This window comes from Haemaphysalis longicornis, unplaced genomic scaffold (genome assembly GCF_048455015.1).
Source record: "Haemaphysalis longicornis isolate Haplotype H1 unplaced genomic scaffold, Haemaphysalis longicornis Haplotype H1 scaffold_14, whole genome shotgun sequence".
Lineage (NCBI taxonomy): Eukaryota > Metazoa > Arthropoda > Arachnida > Ixodida > Ixodidae > Haemaphysalis > Haemaphysalis longicornis.
In genome coordinates this window covers 57,626,051-57,638,617 of record NW_027526245.1, presented here as the reverse complement: position 1 = coordinate 57,638,617, position 12,567 = coordinate 57,626,051, and the positions used below count along the sequence as shown (strand labels likewise).

Sequence of the window (12,567 nt, the reverse complement as noted above, 5' to 3'; positions counted from 1 at the left end):
GTAAGTCGGTCTGGTTCAAGAGACTATCAGATTGTTTTTTAGTAGATAGTTCTACAAGCACGTCCCCCGATGTCAGCTTCTTTGCCTTGTAGTTGGCGCCAACTACACTCTCAATGAACTTGGCAATTAAGAAGACCGACTTGCAGGTAACTGGAGATTCCTTGTTCTTAGATTGTATCACTAAGATGCGAGGAAAGTTGTCCGGGGTGTTAAATTTCATGTTCGGCAGAGGTTTGAAAATTACATCGGTGAGGGCCTTTTTGGGGCCCGATCATTTGGAAGAGAGGGTTTCGAAAATACCATGCGACATAGTATAAAGCAGGGAACTGGGGTACTTTCTTCTTTGACGTTTCCCTGATGGTCAAAGAGGTCCCGGAGCTCCCAGCCTGATAGACAGACAGGGAGCCCATCGGCCAGAGCTTGACCAGGGCTCCGACGGCCACCGTTCACGGCTTCTAACCCTTCACCTTTCAACTTCTCGCCACGGTAGGTAACAGCTTAAGTATGGGGGGCTCGGGGTACGCGGTGTCGCCACTCACCGTCACCAAGATTACTCAAGGTGCCCCGTGCGGGGCGCTAGGTTACACCTTCCGGACTTATTCAATGTCTGTCTGTCTGTCTGCTGGGCACTTGACGTGGCGGCACGCAGTGTGACTGATCAAATGCGCATGCAGCTGCCGGTTTTTTCTCAAACACCCGGTCGCAGTCCTCCACGGGGCAGGAAAAGTGCGCCCATGGTTGCCACAGGGACCCGGTACAGCCTGGGCTGGCTGGCTTTTTGGGCTGGCTTCTGAAAGCGTCAGCTCCTCCGGTGCGTCGATCGGCGGGGCAGCGGATTCGCTCGCTGTGGCGTCAGCGTCGGCCGAGGGTTGTCTAGCGGCATCGCTTTCGTGTATTGCAGCCTGTTTGACCAATTTATTTTCTTTCAGTTCGTTGCTACCTATGACGTGTCGGTCTATTGCTTTTTTCCTTCTTTGTTGTCGTTTCTTTTGTTCGTAGCTTTTCAGCTTTCATCTCTCGTGAAAGGACAGCACTAACGGTGTCAAAATTTTAAAATGGCAGTTCAAAGGACCATCAAGACAAAATACAAGTTCAGTTCACATAGGTTGTATCTTAATGTCGAGTGTGCCAAATTTATTGCCGATTTGATGAAACAATCCCGCTATAAAGGGAAAAAAATCAAGTAGCACTGGCAAGCAGCCACTTTCTTGCCCTGCCAATATGATGTCACAGGGTTTCGTTTGCTCGATGGCCGGCTGCCGACGACAACCAATGAAGAAATATGTCTGCGTATTCTAGTGGGATCACCGCTTTTGTTTGGTCACACCGCTTGAAGGATCAACGTGACGTTAACCCCCTGATAACGGTTCCTGGTATTTTAAAGACGATAGTATTTCTTTGGCTACATAAACGCGAAAATTTTCGCCTGTCTGTCTGTCTGTCTGTCCCTTGATTCAGCCGTCCGGTGAAAAGTTAACGGAATACTCTAACGAGACGTTTATGTAGGCAAAACATTTCCAAACTATTAAATCTGTAGGCAACGGTCATACCTGTCAACATTGTTGATAAAAAAGGAAACATTAGGCATATTTGAAGTGAGACATTAATACATAACTGACATTTTCATTGTTCTTTCGATTAAGAATACATGGTTGCTTGATTTCTGCGATAGAAAATAAAAAAAACCGCTTGAAAAAAATGTTTTAACCTCACAATACAAAAAGCGCTCGCGGCGCCCCCTTGTTCCAGTGTTCCAATTCCAACAGCAACAAAATGTGCGCCAGCAGTGGAACGCGAGAAAGCTAAATTGGCGTTAGCAAACCTCTACTGTGCTTAAAGTGGGAGGAGCGAATCGGGAGGGGACTGTCGTGAGAGGAGGGCGGGAGAGAGAATTCATTGATTGATTGATTGAAGGGTCTAACGCGCCTACGCAACGCAGGCGATGATGCACGCAGTAGTGGAGGGCTCCGGGTTAATTTTGACCACCTGGGGTTCTTTAACATGCGCCGAAATCTCGCACACACGGGCGTTTTTGCTTTTTGCCTCCACCAGAAAAGCGGCCGCTGCGGCCGGGAATCGAACCCGCGACCTCGTGCTCAGCAGCGCAACGCCTTAGCCACTGAGCCACCGTGGCGGGTGTGGGAGACAGAAGAGAAACATTTACGTGGCAGGAGCCGCAGAAGGTCATCGTCTTTCGACGACATTTGGAGCAAAGTGAGCGTATACGCGGCCAATTCTTTTTCCTATTACGTCATTGCTGACGTTCTGTAGAGCAAAATTTGAAAGTTTGACAATATCAGTTGTCCTGTTTTGGCGAAAAGGTTATTCGGGGGCAGAGTGGAGTTGAACGACAAAAGAAAGGCTGGTTCTTTGAAATAACACCGTGTTGTATTTTCAGAGCAGGTCACATTTTGCTTTCACAGTTCCTTTAAACAAATTAATTCATACTATACGGCTTGCATATAATGCAGCCTGATAAGCGTATAACGTACTCGTGATATCGCTTGGCTGTTTGCGTGAGAAATAAGCTCGCGATGTGTTGCGTAATGCGCGAGCAAGTCGGATGTGTAATTGCTTGTTAGACAGATTGTCCGGCGCAAGGTGAACTCCACGTTCATTACTAATGAGGTGAAGTTCGGGTGTCAGCAACATCCGCATATCCATGAGGGGGAAGCAAAAAAAAACAATGAAAATTTCCACTCAACGTGAAAGCTGTCGGAAATGCAGAGCAGTGATTCGCCATAACGGGCTGCAGCACCGTTATCCGCTCACTGCTACCACACAATACAATTAAAATTTCCCGCCTTTGCAGTGCTCGCGCGCCCCCTGCCTGAAACTGCGACAGCGGGAGTTCTGTTCTCTTTGTGCTTGCTTTTTCTCCCGCACGTGTCGGCGTTGCACTACCACTTTTTTTTTTTTCGCTTACTATCGTAAAAACCAACCCAACGAGCGTTCAGAACTAAATGAACGTGGGCGCTGCAGGTTGATTGCGAATAATATTTTGCCTGAAATGTATCTACGGTTTTTTTTCCCTAAACAACGGAGAGATGTATGACGAGCGCCAGCGGTTCACGAGTTCCGAACGCTTATGACTATATAAACCGCTTGGCTTTCGAAGCTTCTGGGTTACGCCGCGATGACAGCCGCAACGACGGAACGCCGTGTGGCTCTACTTGGGTCCAGCGAGCGAGCTACGACGACAAGGCGAGCCTCTAAAGTGCCCTGCACTTAAAAGCAAAAGAAAGCACGTTTTGGATTCCAGTCGAATTCAACGGTAAATTCAGCTGATTAATACACTGATAGGTTCCACAGAGATTACCTGCACAAAGAATCTTTGGGCAAATGTGAACGGCACTTTGAGCGCTTGTTCCGTAGAGCGCTGCCGCCGTGGCTACAAGTGCCTCTCCAAGTACGGCCTTGGAGAGACGACAATCCAAGTTCAAGGACAGTCTTGAAGACGCCTTGATGAATCAGACTACGGTGCTAGCAACTGTTGTGTGCGCACTTTTCTATGTGTGTCACACCCTTTGTATGCTTGGCACCATGACAATTTGTGGCTCCCTTGTCCGGTACAAGTGTTGTGCTTGCGAAAGCTACGAGTCTGCATGTTTATAATGATTCCGGACACAACGGGCACGCGTCTATAACAAAACGTTATAGCGTACGTGTATAACGAAACGTACGTGTATAACCAAACATTTCTGCCATAAAAACACGCACTCCTATTAAACGGACTGGTGAAAAAAAAAAAAAAGACCCTCCGCGTGCACCAAGGTGTAACGGGATGTACAAAATTGTTTCTTAGAAATTTCAATTTTCATGCTTTGTGAAAGAAAAAGATTACACAAAATAATTATCACAAACGATGTCATCTTTCGTTGTTTTAACACTCCTCTCGTGTTCATTTGAAATGCTTGTAATAGTGTGTTTGTGTGATTTGTAGTTAAAATAACTCAGGGGGTGAATATTGTGAAATATTGACCACTGCTATTTTAATTTCCTATACATTGACGATGCTGCGGTATTTTTTATTGTTTCTGACTTCTTTATTGAGAAATTACTACTACCGGCGCTTCCATGTCATTCTCTGTTTGTTTTTTGTTAAGGGACAGTCCCATAAATTGTGGTCGAAGTACTATGCTGTCCGGTTACATTTATATTTCCTCTTATTCGTAATGGCAAACCTTTGAAAATAGTAAGGCATTTGATCATGTTTAGTAATGCCCTGCGAGTTATAGTAATTATGGGAAGTTGGAATCTCCCATAATTCCAAATTCGCTGGAATTTGGAAGTCATCTTTGGTTCCTTATGTGTGTGACTTCTACTCATTCTGGTTGTCATCCGATATTCTAAAATATTGTAAGGTTAACATAGGGTAGCTGTTTTAGGGGCGCAGCCCTTTAGGGGCTCCGGGTGTCGGAGTCTTTTGTCGTTGTCGTACCATGTAGTCACGGTACTTAAACACCGGGGCGCTCGTTTGCCAACACCTCGCGCAAGGACGTAACGCGAACTAAAAGAACATACCGGGACACTCGTTTTCCAACGCCTCGCGGTAGAACGCTTCGGTCTTCAAAACACGAGTTACAGCAAAGCTGTATACCTCTTCCGCCCCCCCCCCCCCAAGCGGTTTCTTCTCCGTGGGCAAAAACGCCTAAGCGCAAAAAATACACTTATACAATGCATGCTGCGCTCCTCCTCGGGTTTCACGTTAGTGGAGATAGCCCGGGATTTATTATTGAAATCTAGTGCAATTGGCCAATGTATTTGTGTTCCTGAAATCGTCTTTGCGGGGAGAATAGTAATTAATTGCAATAATTTTTTACGGCCGAGCTGTTTGGCTGGTTATGACGACAGTCTCTGCTGGTATTGTGTCACGCTCTCTGGAGCAGCTTTCTCCGCCGCGCAAACCAGTTGCCAGTATAGAAAAAAAAATCGTAAAAATAAAACAGGTCGTAGGACTTTCATGTTTTACTATGACGGTTTATATTGCAGCGAACAATAAACTCCCCAGCAATGCACTTGTGTTTAGAGATGAAGCCAACTTTACAGGTATCGGCCTACGCTTCGTCTTTGAAAGCGGGCTTTTCCTCAATGTGTGTTGCACAGTGAAGTATGGCCATCTACGCAGGGACTACGATCACAGAAAACAGCTCTTACTCTTTTGTTGTCGACAGTATCCCGAAACAAATTATATCGCAATTACCCGCTAAGACGACTCTACCACTAGATCGAGTTTCATTTACCGTCGTAATTAGTTCGCGGTGAAGTTGTAATCGTTATATAATACCGGCTCCGCCAGGCCCCGCCTCCTCTAAAGCACCTTGCATACACTTCGCTTGTGCGATCATTACTTGCATATGGCGATATCATTTGGTCACCATTCACAAAACAGCAAATCACGAAACTGGAAGGAATGCAAAGGAAAGCTATAAGGTTCATCTACAACCAATAAATACATTCAGATTCTTATTAAAAATGCTGGCTTACTTACTCTAATGAATAGAACAAGGTTAGCACGTGCAAAATTTATGCATGAATTAATTCATTGTCATCTAAACATTGATGTACTCACGTTTGGCCTAACCAGAACAACACGCCAAAAACACCCAATGAGACTTAACGAATACTCATTCAACACGAACTGCTTTAAGTACTCATTTTTTCCGCTGGCCACTAACGAATGGAATAAAGTGGACCCGAATATTTCCAGCACTACCGAATCAGCAAAGTTTCTAACCCTGGTCAAAAATGAACTTTGTATTATGCAAGCGGAATCAGTTAGTTGATTCTCATTTGTGTTTGTGCGTATATTGTACCCAGCGAAGTACCATGTTATCATATTCTTTCTTCTGTGTATAGTGTGTTTAAGCAATACTTAGTATTGAATTCAGGACAAGAGAAAATACTCTAATGATTCTTGATCATTTTTTCTTAGTGTGTATATAAATTTGCCCTCACTTGAATTACTTAGCCGTACTGTATTTTCCTATTATTGTTGTGTTTCTTGATGCATATGTGCATATGCCAATGTGTGAACCATTATTCAAGTCACGGCATTTATTTTCTTCCGACAACTTTTATTTTTTCTTATGTTTTATGCTTTTCTTGATCTGAAAATTTTAAATGGTCCGATTCTGTAAGTTGTATTCTGTCCTACCCATTGCGATGTATGTGTCCCTCTTGTGTACTTATTCGAAATTTTATGTTCACGCCCTTCCTGCTAAAATCTCTGATGGGATTGGCAGTATGTCAAAATGAATAAACTGAATAAATAATTCCCGTCTGCAGACGGAATTCCCACTGGGTGGAATTGGGTTGAGTTACTAGTGCGCCGCGCTTTGGCGGCCGCTACGGTGGTTTGGTGGCGGCGACGGCGTTGTAACCCACCGAGCGGCGCAGACAGAAAGAAAACGGCGGAGGAAAGTGTGGCGAATGTGTGAGAGGAATGGCGGCACGCGCTGCTGTGGCGCCATCTCTCTCACTGCCTCCGCGACACACTCTCGCAAGACGCTCCTCCTCCGTTCGTGGCTCATCCTAACCACGTGGAATTTGCGCGGGAGGTTCAAACACGATTTTCAGCAACATTCTCGGCGGCGGAGACGCGCTGCGAGATACGGCAGAGTAGCGCGCGCCACCTCGCGTTCGCTGATCACGCGCTCACTTCCTGAGACGCAGCAGATATGCGCCGTGACGGTGGAGACTGAAGTTTCCGTTGCGCACAAATTTTGCGTGAAGGAGTATAGTAATCGTCGGTGCCGTTTTTGTTGCCGGGTTACCTGACCGGTTTACCGGTCAGGTAAAGCGGTCAGTTAGGTGTGTTTTGAATGTTCTGGCGCTGATTGCTTTATAGGCACTTCCATGTTTCAGATGACCCACTTCGCTTCATTAAACTTCACACAGCAGTTAAAAAGTGTTTCACAAGTTCCCATTCACGTTCTCGGAGTGTCAACTGATCGGTGAAGAGCCCTGTTCCTCCTGAATGCAAGTTTCCTCCGAAAAATGCATCTTCAACAACCCCAGAAATCTGCGCTACTTTTCTATTCCCTGCTCCAAGAACCACCTCGCTGCGACAACTACAAACGTGCGCGATGTGGACTCCGGTGATAGCCAAGCACGTGTGCCCGGACGTGTATCCGAGCGATGTGTGCGCGGTGTGTAGGAAGGACAGGACCACGATGGCTCATATCCTGTGGAACTGCAAAGTGAACGACGGTGCTACGGAGACGTTACCGCCGCACCTAGCGGATGCGGTGGCAAGCAAAGACTACGACGTGCAATACAGGGCCGTCCAGCAAGTGTTGGAGGCTCTCGAGCGTCAGCGGCCGTCCCCTCGGGGGCTGGGTGCGTGTAGGTAGCCGATGCCGAGGGACCGACTGACACGACGTTAGACAGCGTCAATTTTGCCGGACAATAAAGATGTTTTATCTCTCCCTCTCTCGAGCTTGAACGTAAGGTTCTACATTCGCCTTACTTATTCTTTAATGGTGCACTTTAATATAAGGGTAGCCAAAGCATCAGGTCTCAACAGTGGGTCTTAATAGTAAGCCCTAAAATAGGTCTTAAGGCTTCCCTTGGGGTACTATGCGAGGAAAAGATCAATATTGCGACTATAGCGAACTAGCTAAGAGTGATGAACCAGTTTTGGACGCGAAAAGCTATTACTTAATTTGGGTGCTCTCAACTTAATCCGTAACCCACCGATGAGGAGTATAGGATCGACAATTGAGCGAGTTGGTAGTGGTTTTTAACATCTTGAAACAGCGCAAACAGGACATCGAACAAAGCAGGAGCAGGTGCGGTCACTATGGAAACAGGTGATATCTACCAATATGAAGAGTTAGAGGCTTGATTCAAGGATGAGGTTGAGAAAAAATAAAAATCCGAGGCAGATTAGAAGGCATATTTTTCACGCAAGAAAAAAACGTCCTTCCGACACCGGGAATCGAACCCGGCCTCCTGGGTGAGAGCCAGGTATCCTAACCACTAGACCATGCCGGAGCACGCCCAGGTGGCGACAGCGACCAAGCAAGGTTCATTTGTTGTAGTAAAAAGCATTCACTGGAGCGATACATAATGGGAATAAAATGACAACAAAGCTGTGGCACATTATTTAGGTAGGTTTTACAGCGAAGCTATGTATGTCTCAGTTCCCCATTTAGCGTGTACGGGCGAAACGTCCTAGACGGAAAATTTCGCGACTCCGGAACTATAGTTCATATCACAAGCTAGCTGCAGCACCGTGGAGGCTACATTGTTATCAATAGTGCGCCCACTGAGGGCGCCTAACTCGCTGTGAAGGGGGTCCTGAAAGGACACTCCCTTCTCCCCTCTCGGCAAGCGGCACCGCACGGCCCCGGCGCCTTTTGTCGCTTCCTTCGCGGTGAGTTAGGCGCCCTGAGGGGGACAACAATGTAGCCTTCGCAGTGCTGCAGCTAGCTTGTGATATGAACTATAGTGTTTTGTGTTGCCTCTTGAAGGGTTCCTGAAGTGACGTTTTAGCCCGTGTTTTCCCGTCAAGACACGGAAGGGCCTCCAATGCGATATTTTGGCTGGTGTGTTTCCCGTCTAAGCACGCGCACATCACCTTTCGCCCCTTCATGCATGGTGCACGGGGGGTGGAGGGGTCGAGGACCTTAAGGGGGGGGGGGGTGCACGCGCTGCCAGGGTTCACACGTTAACCGGTTACAGAAAACGGCTGTGACCCTTGTTTCATAAAAGCTATTCCGAAACAAATTATATGACAATTAGCGGCAAAGATGACTCCGCGCGCGAGTTTCATCTACTTTCCGGGATTATGTACAGGCCACAGTACAGTTGTAAACAATATGAAATTCCCGTCTTCCGTCAATACATGAGCATCTAGGCAAGAGCAAAAACGCCCGTGTGTTCGAGATTTCGACCCACGTTAAGAATCCCTCGGTGGTCAAAATTAATCCGGAGCCATCCACTACGGCGCGCGCCATTGCTTGTGTGTATCGGCGCGTTAAACCCTAGAATAAATAAATAAATAAATAAATAAATAAATAAATAAATAAATAAATAAATAAATAAATAAAATTTCTCAGCGAGCATGCAGCCCCCTGCCTTGTGGTCGCTTCCGAGATGGGTGTGTGCTCCCTGCCCCCTAATCTTTCCCAGGTGGAGGAAGTTTCTCTCAGGAGGCTTCGGGCTGGGGTGGCCCTCACACCTTCCGTCACTTGGACTTGGGGGCACTCACAAGACGACCCAGAAGGTTGTCCCAAGTGTCCGGCTCCGGCGGCTGCAGCTTATGCCGCGCATCTTTTGTGGACGTGCGCGAGAACAAGGGCAGCTCGAGACGACGCGCTCAGAGGGGTCGGTCTCCGGTGAGGTAAACCACGGATGACTACAACCGCTGGGTGCAGGAAAATAGCCACTTGAGGTCGCTGATGGACTTTAATGCACGTAACTAAGCTGCATGCCAGCGTGTAGACTCGAAAACTTTGTGACTGTCGTGACTATCTGTGCTCTCCCCCCCCCCCCCCCTCCTACTCTCTCAATTGCCTTCCTACTTTCCTCTTTTTCTCTTGTTTTCGTTCTTACTTCTCTCTTCCCCTTTTTTAACCTCCTCTCATATCCCACGGGGCAAGAACACGAAGCAAAACACAAAATAAAACGAAAGGAACCATGGTTGAAGCTCTGGTCCTCCCAAGTTCCACTCAGCTAGTTAACTAGAGAAACTATTCTCAATCGCAGACTGCAAACAATTGTCTTTTGATTCGTTCATTGTTTCGACTTGCCCAGTTCGGTGGTCGTCCGTCTTCAGAGAGTGGAAGGGCCCTGAATTTTTTTTTGTGTGTGTGGAGGCTGCGATAAAAGTGTTTTACTTCACACGTAGTTCAAACATGTAAACCGAAAGGCTGTGGCCCATAGTTTTTACCCGTTTCCCATCTATGTTCTCGTCCCAAATCCGAAGTGGTGGTTCACCCGTCGGTTCCGCTCCGTTGGAATAGAAAGTTTTAGCAGTCCGTCCATTCCGTCGTGTACGTTGTTACCGGGTTTACCGGGACCCGTCTGCGCCTGCGCGCGCAGAAAGGCGAGGAGGAATAACGAGGAGGCGCGGACATGGCGAAGGCATGTCCGCGCCTAATCCCTCTACCGTGACGAATGCCCAAGTGTCCAGAGGGGTCCCGGTCAACCCGATAACAACGTACACGACGGAACGGACGGACTGCTAAAACTCTCTAATATCACTTCTTGTTCGTGCCGCTGCCTGCAGATATAGGTTGGTCTACTTTTGAATGCCTTGTGTCGGCCTTCTCTTGCATTTATTTCGTTTTATACCGCGCAAACCCAGCATAGAGATTCTGCACTAGAGCAGTGTTGGTAATAGGGGGATGTACTCCACATTAGGCGCACAGCGGTGTCCTGTTAATTTCACAGTGTTCTTTTCTAATGCCCATAGGTCACACATCGCTGGCATTTCAGCAGCTAAATGTTACTTGCGTAGTCTCTAGCTAATCTAGAGGCATTCATTCAGAGCGGATAATCTGATAAGCTGGTAATTTCGTTGACAGAACGGTTGTTGTACTGTTCATACCCTTCCAATGGTTGGGTCGTCGAGCTCACGGGGTAACCGGCTCTGGCTCGGTATGTCTACGGCTGAATGGTCTTCGTGGATGGTGATTAGTTTAATTTTATCTTCGGTGCCCTTGTCTGTATCTGATGCGTTAACAAATTTTGTGTGATTTCTTGATTAGCCACTTTAATAACTTTGACGTCAACGTCACCTCGATTCCCACCCAGTAGGTACTACCTTCAGAAACTGTCCTGAACGCAGAAGCTCGTGCACACAGCCGCTAGCGAGTAAGAGCGCGAACACGAAGTAAGTATATACTAGTGAACCCTTTCAAAGGAACTAAAATAGGTGGTGTGGCTGATTCACGTCTGCATTCTTCATCGCAAACCAAATCTTGTGAACATTTGAAGCACAATATGAGCCCGTAGACGAACTTCATCCGAACAATGTTTCTTATACAGTGCGCCATAAGGAAACTGCTCCGGAAAGTTCCCTCACAATCCTCTCGTCAGCAGCAATAAGCCCCTCGCCAACTGCGCTGCAAAAGAATTGTCGAAGTTTTTTACAAGAAACCATTTTCGTATAGGAATTAAACAAATACAAAAACTATAAATTCCGACCACAAGAAGCCCGCTGCACGCCTCAGGTACAACGATCTCCGCCTATTTTGCTCCCTCTTTACCACACTAAAGTCACAGCGGCCCTAACACCACTGCTACTCTACCCGGATATTCGGCGGTATTACTGCCGTCATCCCTGAGTGGCCAGCAAATATGATCCTTGGAACTGTACTCGAGCACCCAAGAAGTGGTTTCACTGCACACTTGGCCACCCTGCGGGAAAGCAGTTATTGCGTCAGCGCCTTATTACAGCGAGTAACGTCTTCAGAAAGACATTCAAGCTTTGCTTGGCTTCCACTTTGACCGCCTAATTTCCCGGTACCCGTATTTTATTCGGCGGTGACTTCAAAGGTTAAAGCAGCGCGTAAGGTTATGCAAAACTTAACCGTCTTGGAAAGCACTTGAGAACGCCGCTGACGCATCTACTCCACTGCTAATAAGTGATGTAGGCATCCCCACTCGTATCGGCTTTCACTATCACCAGGAAGTCGAATCTATTACGACAAAGCTCCGCGTTCAACAAACCGTCGTCGTTAGACGGAGGGAGTCATGATTTTTTTTTTTCAAACGCCTCCACATCCGCTCCGGAACCTCTCCCCGGCATCCCTTTTCCCCAACCAGACCCGTACCTTGACCTGCCATTCCCCATGATTGAAACACCCTCCGACGAGGTTAGATTCCAAATCCGCATGACCCGCATGGTGGCGTTACGTTGAAACACCAAAAACATTGCCACCTGATGCCAGAATTTACTTGCTGAAATCATTGACCTCTGCAACTTAAGTTCCGTCCGTGAGCATCTCAAGCTTACCTTGATCTTTCCTATACCCAAACCGAACCATCGGAGTGCTACGCTACTCAAGGGTACCTTAAAAATGCATAAGCCACCTTTAGTTGTGCAAATTAGATTATCGAATATTTAACAATCGGCTCATCCACTATTTGGAGTATGCTCTACCATACTTCCACCCCGCCTAAACAGGCTTTCGCCCCAACGTAGGCACATACGACAGCCTGGCTCTAGCACAGTGTCATCAATCGGTCCAGACCTTGCCAGGGCCGCTGCTCTGAGTTGACAAAAGCTTGCTGAGGCGAACACTAGTGCAAAAGCTCAAAACTGGATATAAGCCTTCCTGCAAAGCCGGTCTCTAAGTCTTCATGACCCGCACATAGGCTGGGAACCCACTACCTCTTCTAGACTGTGGGGTCCCTCAAGATTACAATTTGGTCCCGGTACTGTTCAATCTGGCCACGACTAGACTGACAGGAGAACGGAAGGTCGGCCCAGCCTTTCGCTTTACCAAATATGCGGACTATGTTACAGTTTGAACTGAAGCAACCGACTTCGACTTTCAACGGCCAGACGGTAGAACTGCAGGCCACGGCTAACAGCGATTAGCTCATTGTTGC

At 47.2% G+C, this 12,567-nt stretch overlaps 1 non-coding gene across 1 annotated transcript; it reads right to left on the bottom strand.

Moving 5' to 3' along the window:
* Window positions 1-7,927: 7,927 nt before the first annotated feature.
* Trnae-cuc (transfer RNA glutamic acid (anticodon CUC)) lies at window positions 7,928-7,998 on the bottom strand. Its single transcript has one exon. It is a non-coding gene; the product is annotated as a tRNA-Glu (tRNA).
* Between the last annotated feature and the right edge of the window lie 4,569 nt (window positions 7,999-12,567).